At 53.7% G+C, this 13,257-nt stretch overlaps 11 non-coding genes across 11 annotated transcripts; all 11 read left to right on the top strand.

Annotated features, from left to right (window-relative positions):
* Nucleotides 1-398: 398 nt before the first annotated feature.
* On the top strand, nt 399-517 carry LOC124590256. The gene has a single exon (XR_006976477.1). It is a non-coding gene; the product is annotated as a 5S ribosomal RNA (ribosomal RNA).
* Nucleotides 518-1,646: 1,129 nt separating this feature from the next.
* Nucleotides 1,647-1,765, top strand: LOC124590255. The gene has a single exon (XR_006976476.1). It is a non-coding gene; the product is annotated as a 5S ribosomal RNA (ribosomal RNA).
* Nucleotides 1,766-2,895: 1,130 nt separating this feature from the next.
* Nucleotides 2,896-3,014, top strand: LOC124590254. The gene has a single exon (XR_006976475.1). It is a non-coding gene; the product is annotated as a 5S ribosomal RNA (ribosomal RNA).
* Nucleotides 3,015-4,144: 1,130 nt separating this feature from the next.
* LOC124590253 lies at nt 4,145-4,263 on the top strand. The gene has a single exon (XR_006976474.1). It is a non-coding gene; the product is annotated as a 5S ribosomal RNA (ribosomal RNA).
* Nucleotides 4,264-5,393: 1,130 nt separating this feature from the next.
* LOC124590252 lies at nt 5,394-5,512 on the top strand. Its single transcript, XR_006976473.1, has one exon. It is a non-coding gene; the product is annotated as a 5S ribosomal RNA (ribosomal RNA).
* Nucleotides 5,513-6,643: 1,131 nt separating this feature from the next.
* Nucleotides 6,644-6,762, top strand: LOC124590250. The gene has a single exon (XR_006976471.1). It is a non-coding gene; the product is annotated as a 5S ribosomal RNA (ribosomal RNA).
* Nucleotides 6,763-7,893: 1,131 nt separating this feature from the next.
* On the top strand, nt 7,894-8,012 carry LOC124590249. The gene has a single exon (XR_006976470.1). It is a non-coding gene; the product is annotated as a 5S ribosomal RNA (ribosomal RNA).
* A 1,130-nt stretch (nt 8,013-9,142) lies between these two features.
* On the top strand, nt 9,143-9,261 carry LOC124590248. Its single transcript, XR_006976469.1, has one exon. It is a non-coding gene; the product is annotated as a 5S ribosomal RNA (ribosomal RNA).
* Nucleotides 9,262-10,391: 1,130 nt separating this feature from the next.
* Nucleotides 10,392-10,510, top strand: LOC124590247. The gene has a single exon (XR_006976468.1). It is a non-coding gene; the product is annotated as a 5S ribosomal RNA (ribosomal RNA).
* Nucleotides 10,511-11,640: 1,130 nt separating this feature from the next.
* Nucleotides 11,641-11,759, top strand: LOC124590240. Its single transcript, XR_006976461.1, has one exon. It is a non-coding gene; the product is annotated as a 5S ribosomal RNA (ribosomal RNA).
* Nucleotides 11,760-12,889: 1,130 nt separating this feature from the next.
* On the top strand, nt 12,890-13,008 carry LOC124590246. Its single transcript, XR_006976467.1, has one exon. It is a non-coding gene; the product is annotated as a 5S ribosomal RNA (ribosomal RNA).
* The last annotated feature ends 249 nt before the right edge of the window (nt 13,009-13,257 follow it).

The following is a 13,257-nucleotide window of genomic DNA, read 5'->3' as shown; positions in this document are numbered from 1 at the left end:
GAACGCACTGCGAACTACGCAGACACCTGGTGTGAGGCGGGGCGAGGAAGCCCACATCGCTACCAGTGGCGCCCTCCAGCACGACACTGCCACACCCCGCACAGGCCCTCCGCTGGACACCAGGGACAAGATGCGTCCTCCGCTAGTGTCGAAGGCTGCACGCGCCCAGCGAATGACAGGACGTGCAACGAGCAGCAGTGCGTCTCACACACGCGGCGGTGCGCCCGCTAATTCGGCCGTCGCTCCGCTGGGACGCCGGGCGCGCCCCCCGCGCCGTCCTCGAGGAGCTGGCTGTTGCGGAAGGAAGTGCTTTCGTCAAATGCGGCGGAAAACTAACATTTTGTGTATTGGGAGAGAAGCCGAACGCGAATTCTGCCGTGCTCCTACATTACATGATTGCCAACGGCCATACCATGATGATTGCACCGGTTCTCGTCCGATCACCGAAGTTAAGCATCATTGGGCCCGGTTAGTACTTGGAGGGGTGACCGCCTGGGAAACCCGGGTGCTGTTGGCTCCCTTTTTTTTTTGTTATTATGTCGCTACCCCTGGCAGCCCAATAAAAAAAAGTGCTGTTGGCTCCCTTACATTTTCCCCTTTTTGCATCGCTACCCCTGCCAGCCCTCTTTTCATACTACCTTTCCGTTGTGACAAAGATGCTTCCTTCAGCAATTTAAACGTGCCAAGAAATCCTTGACAATAACGAAACACTACGAATTGACAGATGTGATCTGAAATAAGCCAGGGCCTCCTACTGTTTCGTAGCAGTGCAAAGTTCCAACAACAAAAAAAAAAAAATTGAAAATAAACGACTGTAATAAACGTAAGATACGATATTAATGGCCTCAGCTCGAAGAAGAATGTGCCAAGGAAGATTTCCAAAGAGTCTCTGGAGATAACAAAACAGTACGAACCGACAGATACGTTCTGAAATACGTCAGGGCTTATTGTTTTGTTGCATTGTACGGCTGCAGATTTGTAAAACAAAAATTTCTCTTTCGTCGCTAGAAGAGATGGATGCTTTGGCGACCCTCCTGTGTCCTGCGTCCCTGTTTTCGCACCTTTCCACGGCACGGCGCTGCCCTACCCGCCGCAAACGGCGTCTCGGACACGCCCGTTAGGCCCACGGCCGTCTCGCAGATGTTTGTCGTGCTTGTACTGTCATATGGGCCACGACCCGAGCGGCAGCGAGCGGCAGTCGAGCAAAGTCGGGACAAGTCGGGACGGGGACAGGGATAGGAATGGTGCGAACGCACTGCGAACTACGCAGACACCTGGTGTGAGGCGGGGCGAGGAAGCCCACATCGCTACCAGTGGCGCCCTCCAGCACGACACTGCCACACCCCGCACAGGCCCTCCGCTGGACACCAGGGACAAGATGCGTCCTCCGCTAGTGTCGAAGGCTGCACGCGCCCAGCGAATGACAGGACGTGCAACGAGCAGCAGTGCGTCTCACACACGCGGCGGTGCGCCCGCTAATTCGGCCGTCGCTCCGCTGGGACGCCGGGCGCGCCCCCCGCGCCGTCCTCGAGGAGCTGGCTGTTGCGGAAGGAAGTGCTTTCGTCAAATGCGGCGGAAAACTAACATTTTGTGTATTGGGAGAGAAGCCGAACGCGAATTCTGCCGTGCTCCTACATTACATGATTGCCAACGGCCATACCATGATGATTGCACCGGTTCTCGTCCGATCACCGAAGTTAAGCATCATTGGGCCCGGTTAGTACTTGGAGGGGTGACCGCCTGGGAAACCCGGGTGCTGTTGGCTCCCTTTTTTTTTTTGTTATTATGTCGCTACCCCTGGCAGCCCAATAAAAAAAAGTGCTGTTGGCTCCCTTACATTTTCCCCTTTTTGCATCGCTACCCCTGCCAGCCCTCTTTTCATACTACCTTTCCGTTGTGACAAAGATGCTTCCTTCAGCAATTTAAACGTGCCAAGAAATCCTTGACAATAACGAAACACTACGAATTGACAGATGTGATCTGAAATAAGCCAGGGCCTCCTACTGTTTCGTAGCAGTGCAAAGTTCCAACAACAAAAAAAAAAAAAATTGAAAATAAACGACTGTAATAAACGTAAGATACGATATTAATGGCCTCAGCTCGAAGAAGAATGTGCCAAGGAAGATTTCCAAAGAGTCTCTGGAGATAACAAAACAGTACGAACCGACAGATACGTTCTGAAATACGTCAGGGCTTATTGTTTTGTTGCATTGTACGGCTGCAGATTTGTAAACAAAAATTTCTCTTTCGTCGCTAGAAGAGATGGATGCTTTGGCGACCCTCCTGTGTCCTGCGTCCCTGTTTTCGCACCTTTCCACGGCACGGCGCTGCCCTACCCGCCGCAAACGGCGTCTCGGACACGCCCGTTAGGCCCACGGCCGTCTCGCAGATGTTTGTCGTGCTTGTACTGTCATATGGGCCACGACCCGAGCGGCAGCGAGCGGCAGTCGAGCAAAGTCGGGACAAGTCGGGACGGGGACAGGGATAGGAATGGTGCGAACGCACTGCGAACTACGCAGACACCTGGTGTGAGGCGGGGCGAGGAAGCCCACATCGCTACCAGTGGCGCCCTCCAGCACGACACTGCCACACCCCGCACAGGCCCTCCGCTGGACACCAGGGACAAGATGCGTCCTCCGCTAGTGTCGAAGGCTGCACGCGCCCAGCGAATGACAGGACGTGCAACGAGCAGCAGTGCGTCTCACACACGCGGCGGTGCGCCCGCTAATTCGGCCGTCGCTCCGCTGGGACGCCGGGCGCGCCCCCCGCGCCGTCCTCGAGGAGCTGGCTGTTGCGGAAGGAAGTGCTTTCGTCAAATGCGGCGGAAAACTAACATTTTGTGTATTGGGAGAGAAGCCGAACGCGAATTCTGCCGTGCTCCTACATTACATGATTGCCAACGGCCATACCATGATGATTGCACCGGTTCTCGTCCGATCACCGAAGTTAAGCATCATTGGGCCCGGTTAGTACTTGGAGGGGTGACCGCCTGGGAAACCCGGGTGCTGTTGGCTCCCTTTTTTTTTTTGTTATTATGTCGCTACCCCTGGCAGCCCAATAAAAAAAAGTGCTGTTGGCTCCCTTACATTTTCCCCTTTTTGCATCGCTACCCCTGCCAGCCCTCTTTTCATACTACCTTTCCGTTGTGACAAAGATGCTTCCTTCAGCAATTTAAACGTGCCAAGAAATCCTTGACAATAACGAAACACTACGAATTGACAGATGTGATCTGAAATAAGCCAGGGCCTCCTACTGTTTCGTAGCAGTGCAAAGTTCCAACAACAAAAAAAAAAAAAATTGAAAATAAACGACTGTAATAAACGTAAGATACGATATTAATGGCCTCAGCTCGAAGAAGAATGTGCCAAGGAAGATTTCCAAAGAGTCTCTGGAGATAACAAAACAGTACGAACCGACAGATACGTTCTGAAATACGTCAGGGCTTATTGTTTTGTTGCATTGTACGGCTGCAGATTTGTAAACAAAAATTTCTCTTTCGTCGCTAGAAGAGATGGATGCTTTGGCGACCCTCCTGTGTCCTGCGTCCCTGTTTTCGCACCTTTCCACGGCACGGCGCTGCCCTACCCGCCGCAAACGGCGTCTCGGACACGCCCGTTAGGCCCACGGCCGTCTCGCAGATGTTTGTCGTGCTTGTACTGTCATATGGGCCACGACCCGAGCGGCAGCGAGCGGCAGTCGAGCAAAGTCGGGACAAGTCGGGACGGGGACAGGGATAGGAATGGTGCGAACGCACTGCGAACTACGCAGACACCTGGTGTGAGGCGGGGCGAGGAAGCCCACATCGCTACCAGTGGCGCCCTCCAGCACGACACTGCCACACCCCGCACAGGCCCTCCGCTGGACACCAGGGACAAGATGCGTCCTCCGCTAGTGTCGAAGGCTGCACGCGCCCAGCGAATGACAGGACGTGCAACGAGCAGCAGTGCGTCTCACACACGCGGCGGTGCGCCCGCTAATTCGGCCGTCGCTCCGCTGGGACGCCGGGCGCGCCCCCCGCGCCGTCCTCGAGGAGCTGGCTGTTGCGGAAGGAAGTGCTTTCGTCAAATGCGGCGGAAAACTAACATTTTGTGTATTGGGAGAGAAGCCGAACGCGAATTCTGCCGTGCTCCTACATTACATGATTGCCAACGGCCATACCATGATGATTGCACCGGTTCTCGTCCGATCACCGAAGTTAAGCATCATTGGGCCCGGTTAGTACTTGGAGGGGTGACCGCCTGGGAAACCCGGGTGCTGTTGGCTCCCTTTTTTTTTTTGTTATTATGTCGCTACCCCTGGCAGCCCAATAAAAAAAAGTGCTGTTGGCTCCCTTACATTTTCCCCTTTTTGCATCGCTACCCCTGCCAGCCCTCTTTTCATACTACCTTTCCGTTGTGACAAAGATGCTTCCTTCAGCAATTTAAACGTGCCAAGAAATCCTTGACAATAACGAAACACTACGAATTGACAGATGTGATCTGAAATAAGCCAGGGCCTCCTACTGTTTCGTAGCAGTGCAAAGTTCCAACAACAAAAAAAAAAAAAATTGAAAATAAACGACTGTAATAAACGTAAGATACGATATTAATGGCCTCAGCTCGAAGAAGAATGTGCCAAGGAAGATTTCCAAAGAGTCTCTGGAGATAACAAAACAGTACGAACCGACAGATACGTTCTGAAATACGTCAGGGCTTATTGTTTTGTTGCATTGTACGGCTGCAGATTTGTAAACAAAAATTTCTCTTTCGTCGCTAGAAGAGATGGATGCTTTGGCGACCCTCCTGTGTCCTGCGTCCCTGTTTTCGCACCTTTCCACGGCACGGCGCTGCCCTACCCGCCGCAAACGGCGTCTCGGACACGCCCGTTAGGCCCACGGCCGTCTCGCAGATGTTTGTCGTGCTTGTACTGTCATATGGGCCACGACCCGAGCGGCAGCGAGCGGCAGTCGAGCAAAGTCGGGACAAGTCGGGACGGGGACAGGGATAGGAATGGTGCGAACGCACTGCGAACTACGCAGACACCTGGTGTGAGGCGGGGCGAGGAAGCCCACATCGCTACCAGTGGCGCCCTCCAGCACGACACTGCCACACCCCGCACAGGCCCTCCGCTGGACACCAGGGACAAGATGCGTCCTCCGCTAGTGTCGAAGGCTGCACGCGCCCAGCGAATGACAGGACGTGCAACGAGCAGCAGTGCGTCTCACACACGCGGCGGTGCGCCCGCTAATTCGGCCGTCGCTCCGCTGGGACGCCGGGCGCGCCCCCCGCGCCGTCCTCGAGGAGCTGGCTGTTGCGGAAGGAAGTGCTTTCGTCAAATGCGGCGGAAAACTAACATTTTGTGTATTGGGAGAGAAGCCGAACGCGAATTCTGCCGTGCTCCTACATTACATGATTGCCAACGGCCATACCATGATGATTGCACCGGTTCTCGTCCGATCACCGAAGTTAAGCATCATTGGGCCCGGTTAGTACTTGGAGGGGTGACCGCCTGGGAAACCCGGGTGCTGTTGGCTCCCTTTTTTTTTTTGTTATTATGTCGCTACCCCTGGCAGCCCAATAAAAAAAAGTGCTGTTGGCTCCCTTACATTTTCCCCTTTTTGCATCGCTACCCCTGCCAGCCCTCTTTTCATACTACCTTTCCGTTGTGACAAAGATGCTTCCTTCAGCAATTTAAACGTGCCAAGAAATCCTTGACAATAACGAAACACTACGAATTGACAGATGTGATCTGAAATAAGCCAGGGCCTCCTACTGTTTCGTAGCAGTGCAAAGTTCCAACAACAAAAAAAAAAAAAAATTGAAAATAAACGACTGTAATAAACGTAAGATACGATATTAATGGCCTCAGCTCGAAGAAGAATGTGCCAAGGAAGATTTCCAAAGAGTCTCTGGAGATAACAAAACAGTACGAACCGACAGATACGTTCTGAAATACGTCAGGGCTTATTGTTTTGTTGCATTGTACGGCTGCAGATTTGTAAACAAAAATTTCTCTTTCGTCGCTAGAAGAGATGGATGCTTTGGCGACCCTCCTGTGTCCTGCGTCCCTGTTTTCGCACCTTTCCACGGCACGGCGCTGCCCTACCCGCCGCAAACGGCGTCTCGGACACGCCCGTTAGGCCCACGGCCGTCTCGCAGATGTTTGTCGTGCTTGTACTGTCATATGGGCCACGACCCGAGCGGCAGCGAGCGGCAGTCGAGCAAAGTCGGGACAAGTCGGGACGGGGACAGGGATAGGAATGGTGCGAACGCACTGCGAACTACGCAGACACCTGGTGTGAGGCGGGGCGAGGAAGCCCACATCGCTACCAGTGGCGCCCTCCAGCACGACACTGCCACACCCCGCACAGGCCCTCCGCTGGACACCAGGGACAAGATGCGTCCTCCGCTAGTGTCGAAGGCTGCACGCGCCCAGCGAATGACAGGACGTGCAACGAGCAGCAGTGCGTCTCACACACGCGGCGGTGCGCCCGCTAATTCGGCCGTCGCTCCGCTGGGACGCCGGGCGCGCCCCCCGCGCCGTCCTCGAGGAGCTGGCTGTTGCGGAAGGAAGTGCTTTCGTCAAATGCGGCGGAAAACTAACATTTTGTGTATTGGGAGAGAAGCCGAACGCGAATTCTGCCGTGCTCCTACATTACATGATTGCCAACGGCCATACCATGATGATTGCACCGGTTCTCGTCCGATCACCGAAGTTAAGCATCATTGGGCCCGGTTAGTACTTGGAGGGGTGACCGCCTGGGAAACCCGGGTGCTGTTGGCTCCCTTTTTTTTTTTGTTATTATGTCGCTACCCCTGGCAGCCCAATAAAAAAAAGTGCTGTTGGCTCCCTTACATTTTCCCCTTTTTGCATCGCTACCCCTGCCAGCCCTCTTTTCATACTACCTTTCCGTTGTGACAAAGATGCTTCCTTCAGCAATTTAAACGTGCCAAGAAATCCTTGACAATAACGAAACACTACGAATTGACAGATGTGATCTGAAATAAGCCAGGGCCTCCTACTGTTTCGTAGCAGTGCAAAGTTCCAACAACAAAAAAAAAAAAAAATTGAAAATAAACGACTGTAATAAACGTAAGATACGATATTAATGGCCTCAGCTCGAAGAAGAATGTGCCAAGGAAGATTTCCAAAGAGTCTCTGGAGATAACAAAACAGTACGAACCGACAGATACGTTCTGAAATACGTCAGGGCTTATTGTTTTGTTGCATTGTACGGCTGCAGATTTGTAAACAAAAATTTCTCTTTCGTCGCTAGAAGAGATGGATGCTTTGGCGACCCTCCTGTGTCCTGCGTCCCTGTTTTCGCACCTTTCCACGGCACGGCGCTGCCCTACCCGCCGCAAACGGCGTCTCGGACACGCCCGTTAGGCCCACGGCCGTCTCGCAGATGTTTGTCGTGCTTGTACTGTCATATGGGCCACGACCCGAGCGGCAGCGAGCGGCAGTCGAGCAAAGTCGGGACAAGTCGGGACGGGGACAGGGATAGGAATGGTGCGAACGCACTGCGAACTACGCAGACACCTGGTGTGAGGCGGGGCGAGGAAGCCCACATCGCTACCAGTGGCGCCCTCCAGCACGACACTGCCACACCCCGCACAGGCCCTCCGCTGGACACCAGGGACAAGATGCGTCCTCCGCTAGTGTCGAAGGCTGCACGCGCCCAGCGAATGACAGGACGTGCAACGAGCAGCAGTGCGTCTCACACACGCGGCGGTGCGCCCGCTAATTCGGCCGTCGCTCCGCTGGGACGCCGGGCGCGCCCCCCGCGCCGTCCTCGAGGAGCTGGCTGTTGCGGAAGGAAGTGCTTTCGTCAAATGCGGCGGAAAACTAACATTTTGTGTATTGGGAGAGAAGCCGAACGCGAATTCTGCCGTGCTCCTACATTACATGATTGCCAACGGCCATACCATGATGATTGCACCGGTTCTCGTCCGATCACCGAAGTTAAGCATCATTGGGCCCGGTTAGTACTTGGAGGGGTGACCGCCTGGGAAACCCGGGTGCTGTTGGCTCCCTTTTTTTTTTTGTTATTATGTCGCTACCCCTGGCAGCCCAATAAAAAAAAGTGCTGTTGGCTCCCTTACATTTTCCCCTTTTTGCATCGCTACCCCTGCCAGCCCTCTTTTCATACTACCTTTCCGTTGTGACAAAGATGCTTCCTTCAGCAATTTAAACGTGCCAAGAAATCCTTGACAATAACGAAACACTACGAATTGACAGATGTGATCTGAAATAAGCCAGGGCCTCCTACTGTTTCGTAGCAGTGCAAAGTTCCAACAACAAAAAAAAAAAAAATTGAAAATAAACGACTGTAATAAACGTAAGATACGATATTAATGGCCTCAGCTCGAAGAAGAATGTGCCAAGGAAGATTTCCAAAGAGTCTCTGGAGATAACAAAACAGTACGAACCGACAGATACGTTCTGAAATACGTCAGGGCTTATTGTTTTGTTGCATTGTACGGCTGCAGATTTGTAAACAAAAATTTCTCTTTCGTCGCTAGAAGAGATGGATGCTTTGGCGACCCTCCTGTGTCCTGCGTCCCTGTTTTCGCACCTTTCCACGGCACGGCGCTGCCCTACCCGCCGCAAACGGCGTCTCGGACACGCCCGTTAGGCCCACGGCCGTCTCGCAGATGTTTGTCGTGCTTGTACTGTCATATGGGCCACGACCCGAGCGGCAGCGAGCGGCAGTCGAGCAAAGTCGGGACAAGTCGGGACGGGGACAGGGATAGGAATGGTGCGAACGCACTGCGAACTACGCAGACACCTGGTGTGAGGCGGGGCGAGGAAGCCCACATCGCTACCAGTGGCGCCCTCCAGCACGACACTGCCACACCCCGCACAGGCCCTCCGCTGGACACCAGGGACAAGATGCGTCCTCCGCTAGTGTCGAAGGCTGCACGCGCCCAGCGAATGACAGGACGTGCAACGAGCAGCAGTGCGTCTCACACACGCGGCGGTGCGCCCGCTAATTCGGCCGTCGCTCCGCTGGGACGCCGGGCGCGCCCCCCGCGCCGTCCTCGAGGAGCTGGCTGTTGCGGAAGGAAGTGCTTTCGTCAAATGCGGCGGAAAACTAACATTTTGTGTATTGGGAGAGAAGCCGAACGCGAATTCTGCCGTGCTCCTACATTACATGATTGCCAACGGCCATACCATGATGATTGCACCGGTTCTCGTCCGATCACCGAAGTTAAGCATCATTGGGCCCGGTTAGTACTTGGAGGGGTGACCGCCTGGGAAACCCGGGTGCTGTTGGCTCCCTTTTTTTTTTTGTTATTATGTCGCTACCCCTGGCAGCCCAATAAAAAAAAGTGCTGTTGGCTCCCTTACATTTTCCCCTTTTTGCATCGCTACCCCTGCCAGCCCTCTTTTCATACTACCTTTCCGTTGTGACAAAGATGCTTCCTTCAGCAATTTAAACGTGCCAAGAAATCCTTGACAATAACGAAACACTACGAATTGACAGATGTGATCTGAAATAAGCCAGGGCCTCCTACTGTTTCGTAGCAGTGCAAAGTTCCAACAACAAAAAAAAAAAAAATTGAAAATAAACGACTGTAATAAACGTAAGATACGATATTAATGGCCTCAGCTCGAAGAAGAATGTGCCAAGGAAGATTTCCAAAGAGTCTCTGGAGATAACAAAACAGTACGAACCGACAGATACGTTCTGAAATACGTCAGGGCTTATTGTTTTGTTGCATTGTACGGCTGCAGATTTGTAAACAAAAATTTCTCTTTCGTCGCTAGAAGAGATGGATGCTTTGGCGACCCTCCTGTGTCCTGCGTCCCTGTTTTCGCACCTTTCCACGGCACGGCGCTGCCCTACCCGCCGCAAACGGCGTCTCGGACACGCCCGTTAGGCCCACGGCCGTCTCGCAGATGTTTGTCGTGCTTGTACTGTCATATGGGCTACGACCCGAGCGGCAGCGAGCGGCAGTCGAGCAAAGTCGGGACAAGTCGGGACGGGGACAGGGATAGGAATGGTGCGAACGCACTGCGAACTACGCAGACACCTGGTGTGAGGCGGGGCGAGGAAGCCCACATCGCTACCAGTGGCGCCCTCCAGCACGACACTGCCACACCCCGCACAGGCCCTCCGCTGGACACCAGGGACAAGATGCGTCCTCCGCTAGTGTCGAAGGCTGCACGCGCCCAGCGAATGACAGGACGTGCAACGAGCAGCAGTGCGTCTCACACACGCGGCGGTGCGCCCGCTAATTCGGCCGTCGCTCCGCTGGGACGCCGGGCGCGCCCCCCGCGCCGTCCTCGAGGAGCTGGCTGTTGCGGAAGGAAGTGCTTTCGTCAAATGCGGCGGAAAACTAACATTTTGTGTATTGGGAGAGAAGCCGAACGCGAATTCTGCCGTGCTCCTACATTACATGATTGCCAACGGCCATACCATGATGATTGCACCGGTTCTCGTCCGATCACCGAAGTTAAGCATCATTGGGCCCGGTTAGTACTTGGAGGGGTGACCGCCTGGGAAACCCGGGTGCTGTTGGCTCCCTTTTTTTTTTTGTTATTATGTCGCTACCCCTGGCAGCCCAATAAAAAAAAGTGCTGTTGGCTCCCTTACATTTTCCCCTTTTTGCATCGCTACCCCTGCCAGCCCTCTTTTCATACTACCTTTCCGTTGTGACAAAGATGCTTCCTTCAGCAATTTAAACGTGCCAAGAAATCCTTGACAATAACGAAACACTACGAATTGACAGATGTGATCTGAAATAAGCCAGGGCCTCCTACTGTTTCGTAGCAGTGCAAAGTTCCAACAACAAAAAAAAAAAAAATTGAAAATAAACGACTGTAATAAACGTAAGATACGATATTAATGGCCTCAGCTCGAAGAAGAATGTGCCAAGGAAGATTTCCAAAGAGTCTCTGGAGATAACAAAACAGTACGAACCGACAGATACGTTCTGAAATACGTCAGGGCTTATTGTTTTGTTGCATTGTACGGCTGCAGATTTGTAAACAAAAATTTCTCTTTCGTCGCTAGAAGAGATGGATGCTTTGGCGACCCTCCTGTGTCCTGCGTCCCTGTTTTCGCACCTTTCCACGGCACGGCGCTGCCCTACCCGCCGCAAACGGCGTCTCGGACACGCCCGTTAGGCCCACGGCCGTCTCGCAGATGTTTGTCGTGCTTGTACTGTCATATGGGCCACGACCCGAGCGGCAGCGAGCGGCAGTCGAGCAAAGTCGGGACAAGTCGGGACGGGGACAGGGATAGGAATGGTGCGAACGCACTGCGAACTACGCAGACACCTGGTGTGAGGCGGGGCGAGGAAGCCCACATCGCTACCAGTGGCGCCCTCCAGCACGACACTGCCACACCCCGCACAGGCCCTCCGCTGGACACCAGGGACAAGATGCGTCCTCCGCTAGTGTCGAAGGCTGCACGCGCCCAGCGAATGACAGGACGTGCAACGAGCAGCAGTGCGTCTCACACACGCGGCGGTGCGCCCGCTAATTCGGCCGTCGCTCCGCTGGGACGCCGGGCGCGCCCCCCGCGCCGTCCTCGAGGAGCTGGCTGTTGCGGAAGGAAGTGCTTTCGTCAAATGCGGCGGAAAACTAACATTTTGTGTATTGGGAGAGAAGCCGAACGCGAATTCTGCCGTGCTCCTACATTACATGATTGCCAACGGCCATACCATGATGATTGCACCGGTTCTCGTCCCATCACCGAAGTTAAGCATCATTGGGCCCGGTTAGTACTTGGAGGGGTGACCGCCTGGGAAACCCGGGTGCTGTTGGCTCCCTTTTTTTTTTTGTTATTATGTCGCTACCCCTGGCAGCCCAATAAAAAAAAGTGCTGTTGGCTCCCTTACATTTTCCCCTTTTTGCATCGCTACCCCTGCCAGCCCTCTTTTCATACTACCTTTCCGTTGTGACAAAGATGCTTCCTTCAGCAATTTAAACGTGCCAAGAAATCCTTGACAATAACGAAACACTACGAATTGACAGATGTGATCTGAAATAAGCCAGGGCCTCCTACTGTTTCGTAGCAGTGCAAAGTTCCAACAACAAAAAAAAAAAAAATTGAAAATAAACGACTGTAATAAACGTAAGATACGATATTAATGGCCTCAGCTCGAAGAAGAATGTGCCAAGGAAGATTTCCAAAGAGTCTCTGGAGATAACAAAACAGTACGAACCGACAGATACGTTCTGAAATACGTCAGGGCTTATTGTTTTGTTGCATTGTACGGCTGCAGATTTGTAAACAAAAATTTCTCTTTCGTCGCTAGAAGAGATGGATGCTTTGGCGACCCTCCTGTGTCCTGCGTCCCTGTTTTCGCACCTTTCCACGGCACGGCGCTGCCCTACCCGCCGCAAACGGCGTCTCGGACACGCCCGTTAGGCCCACGGCCGTCTCGCAGATGTTTGTCGTGCTTGTACTGTCATATGGGCCACGACCCGAGCGGCAGCGAGCGGCAGTCGAGCAAAGTCGGGACAAGTCGGGACGGGGACAGGGATAGGAATGGTGCGAACGCACTGCGAACTACGCAGACACCTGGTGTGAGGCGGGGCGAGGAAGCCCACATCGCTACCAGTGGCGCCCTCCAGCACGACACTGCCACACCCCGCACAGGCCCTCCGCTGGACACCAGGGACAAGATGCGTCCTCCGCTAGTGTCGAAGGCTGCACGCGCCCAGCGAATGACAGGACGTGCAACGAGCAGCAGTGCGTCTCACACACGCGGCGGTGCGCCCGCTAATTCGGCCGTCGCTCCGCTGGGACGCCGGGCGCGCCCCCCGCGCCGTCCTCGAGGAGCTGGCTGTTGCGGAAGGAAGTGCTTTCGTCAAATGCGGCGGAAAACTAACATTTTGTGTATTGGGAGAGAAGCCGAACGCGAATTCTGCCGTGCTCCTACATTACATGATTGCCAACGGCCATACCATGATGATTGCACCGGTTCTCGTCCGATCACCGAAGTTAAGCATCATTGGGCCCGGTTAGTACTTGGAGGGGTGACCGCCTGGGAAACCCGGGTGCTGTTGGCTCCCTTTTTTTTTTTGTTATTATGTCGCTACCCCTGGCAGCCCAATAAAAAAAAGTGCTGTTGGCTCCCTTACATTTTCCCCTTTTTGCATCGCTACCCCTGCCAGCCCTCTTTTCATACTACCTTTCCGTTGTGACAAAGATGCTTCCTTCAGCAATTTAAACGTGCCAAGAAATCCTTGACAATAACGAAACACTACGAATTGACAGATGTGATCTGAAATAAGCCAGGGCCTCCTACTGTTTCGTAG

The sequence above is a fragment of the Schistocerca americana genome, unplaced genomic scaffold, assembly GCF_021461395.2.
Source record: "Schistocerca americana isolate TAMUIC-IGC-003095 unplaced genomic scaffold, iqSchAmer2.1 HiC_scaffold_751, whole genome shotgun sequence".
Classification (NCBI taxonomy): domain Eukaryota; kingdom Metazoa; phylum Arthropoda; class Insecta; order Orthoptera; family Acrididae; genus Schistocerca; species Schistocerca americana.
This window is presented reverse-complemented; position numbering and strand designations above follow the sequence as displayed.